Below are 3,261 nucleotides of genomic sequence, written 5' to 3' on the forward strand. Positions count from 1 at the left end.
ATCCGTGTTTGTTTAGCTTCTTTTACCTGCCAATATGGCGTCTACTAACTGAAAGTCACGTGGGGTCCGGAGCTCTATAGCGCCTGTCAAGATAAAAATCACGAGGCGCTTCACAAAAACAAAAGAAATGTAAAAATATAAAAAAGCATTTAGAAAATGTATAAAAATATATCTAAAATGAGCAAAAATAGACAATTGATATTAAAAAAATGTTAAGAAAGAGAGAGAGTGAATAGGAAAGAGGGAAATCAGTGGATCCTGAGGAAGGTGGAATGGGTGGGGAGAGCAGAATAAATATATTTCTGAGTCCTTGTCGGCAGGTATTTTAAGGCCTTCCATGTCTCCCCTGGGTGCAGCGTTCTTTTTCATGTCCAAGAAGGATGGACAGTGGCGGTTCTACATCGAATTACTCCCCGGGCGAGGCCCCCTTTGAGCGCCCCCCCCCCCAACCGCCCCCCCCCCCCACCACCACCACCACCACACCACCCCACCTGCATGAACACACGCATGTTTTCTACAAACAGGCATGTTTTATTAGAACGACTATTGAACATTCATTTTTCTAAGTTGCACATATTTACATTAATTACTATGAAGTTGTCAGAATGTAAAGCAATATACATTATATACTGTATCAAAATATATAGAATCAAATATACAAAAACAAACAATAACTAAATATTAAGAACATATGAACATAATAGATAATAAATATTCTAAATAGCAAAAATGTTTCACACATAACAAACTAAAGATAATCACTACAGCATTGCACTTAGAACAGAAAACACAAACTAAAATTAAAACCTAACCTTGATGCAACGTCATCAATAATGTCATCATATGAAATCTGCTCCCCTACTGAGTGATTGATACTAATCAGAGCCAGGTTAGTGAGCCGCCCCTGAAACAAAGTTGACCTCAGGTATGACTTGATCAAGTTTTGAAAAGCTCCTCTCAGCTTGAGCCACAGTGACTGGCAGAGCAGTCCAAAAGTTGGGGTAGATCTCCAATAGATCTTTATCATGATCCATAATATTTTAGAATTGCCTCTGAAATTGTAATTTAAACTGACATAAAAAACTGTAGACTACCAAAAATGCCAACTTTTACAGAACAAATCATGTAAAAAATAATCAGTGCAGCCATCTGCAATAAATAAACAGGATAGTTAGTGGTGACTGGGCAGTTTTCTTCTGCTTGTACAGTTGTTTTATTTATTATTATGTGAACATGATCAACATGTGTTTGTTGTTGTTCAGGCAGGCCACAGGCTGCAGCGAGCATTTAACAAATCCTAGTTTGAATCAGAAAAACACGATTCAAGGATTTTTTTTTCAAACCATTTGAATATTCGTTTCAATATTTCAGCCCTATTAGCTCTGTTAGCAATTAGTTGACCGAATTTAACCGTTAAAATCCCAGTTAACTGGTTCAAAAAATTGAAAACATGCATCATGAGAGCTACATACCTTTATCTTTCTCCTCTTTTTTCTTTTTTTTCCCCCCTGAATGGGGCAACTGGTGGTTTTAGCCTTTTTATGTTCATCTCTTCTGTTTGGCTCCTGACTCAGTAAGTTTCCTTTAGTCAGGACTGAACAATTTGACCTTGATGGGGGGGTGACCACAAAATCGTTTTGTTTTTCCTTTTTTTATTCGGCCATTTCACACAATTCAGAGAAACCTGAAAGAATGATAGGCCTGTGTTTATGATATTATGAATGAAAAATGGAAGAACGTTAAGATGTGATTGACTTTAGCCATGTTAATACAGTTGATTCAGCCCCTGCACGCTCATTTCATTTGGGAAAGACGCAGAGGTGAATTCCCCCACCACACCCCTCCCCTTCCTGTTCTTCATAGACACACGGTGCACGTGAACGTTCTCAGTCAGCAGGAGCGCCTGCAGCTGCAGGGGGCGCCAACTTGCTGTTTCCAATCCAGACACTGTCATATGACAGATAATAGAAAACCTCGGTGCGGTGCAGATTTCCTTTTTTTTTTTTTTTTTTTTTTACTCAGCGCTTGTGCGCCCCTTTTGTGTCATGAAAAAATGCCGCCCCGGGCAACTGCCCTGTCTGCCCGTGCCTAAAACCGCTACTGAGGATGGATCCCTGCATCCCTGCATTGACTACTGAGGACTGAACCAGATCACAACCAAAAACCCTTTACCGCTGCTTTCATCAACTTTTGACCCTGTGATGCCTCTATTTTTACCAAGCTGGACCTGTGCAACGCTTACCACCTCTGTCATGTTGTAGGCAAGGTGCTTAACCAGGACATGAAGAACCACACATGAAAACCAAGTAAGTAAAAGGAGTAAAATATTTTATTAAATGAAGCTAAGGAAAAACCAAGGGCACTGCTACAGAAAAGCAGGAACAGGAACAGACCGGAAATCTAAAACGAAAGAATAAACAATCGTGAATACAAGGCGGAACCAGAGAACCAAGAGAATAATAAGTTTGGTGTTTGAAATGTTCTTACGGTCTTAAACCAGTTCTTAGCGGTGGTGGACTGGGTTGAAGTTCAGTGGAGGAGAGGCGGCAGGTCCGGTGGTTGTAGAGGAGGTGGACAGGAGAAGGTTGTGTAAGTCCAGGGTGTAGGTTGGCAGGCAGGCAGAGCAATGGAGAGTGGAGGCCAGAGGATCCCGAGTGACGGGATGAGGATAACAACTCCAGGCGTGGTTAGAGGATGCGAGGCGCAATACTAGAAACAAGAGCATACAGGATCTCATAGAACAAGTTCGTTGGAAGATCAGGTAATGTACTGGGCTAGAAGCTACCCTGGTGAGAGTACCAACCGGTGCTGGAGTTGTGTCACACCGCTCCTTAAATCCCCTGGCCCTCTGATTAGCGGAATCAGGATCAGCTGGAGCTCGTGCCACGCCCACCTGCAACACAGACAGCTGACTGCCAGGTTACCTCACCTTCTGATAGAGGCAGACCGTGACAACCTCGTGAGAATCCGGGAGGGGGATGAATGGAAGACGGCCTTCAAGACCCCTCTGGGACGTTACGAATATCTGGTCATGCCATTTGGACTCACTAATGCCCCCGCAGTCTTCCAATCACTGCTGAACTCTATCTTGGGTGATTTCATCAACAAATTTGTCACTTTACCGGGACGATACTCTGATTTTTTCAAGATCACTCACTGTACACCGTCAACATGTCCGAGCTGTGCTTCCAACAACTTCTCAAAAACTGCCTATACGTCAAAGCTGAAAAATGTGAGTTTCATGCCTCCTCTGTCAAGTTT

The 3,261-nt window shown here is 42.5% G+C and overlaps 1 long non-coding RNA gene across 1 annotated transcript; it reads right to left on the bottom strand.

Moving 5' to 3' along the window:
- Positions 1-2,311: 2,311 nt before the first annotated feature.
- Positions 2,312-2,954, bottom strand: LOC139062442 (uncharacterized). Its single transcript, XR_011515979.1, has 3 exons — positions 2,804-2,954; positions 2,488-2,709; positions 2,312-2,400 (listed from the first exon to the last, which is right to left on the bottom strand). It is a non-coding gene; the product is annotated as an uncharacterized lncRNA (long non-coding RNA).
- Between the last annotated feature and the right edge of the window lie 307 nt (positions 2,955-3,261).

Source organism: Nothobranchius furzeri, chromosome 13, assembly GCF_043380555.1.
Source record: "Nothobranchius furzeri strain GRZ-AD chromosome 13, NfurGRZ-RIMD1, whole genome shotgun sequence".
In the NCBI taxonomy this organism is placed as follows: Eukaryota; Metazoa; Chordata; class Actinopteri; order Cyprinodontiformes; family Nothobranchiidae; genus Nothobranchius; species Nothobranchius furzeri.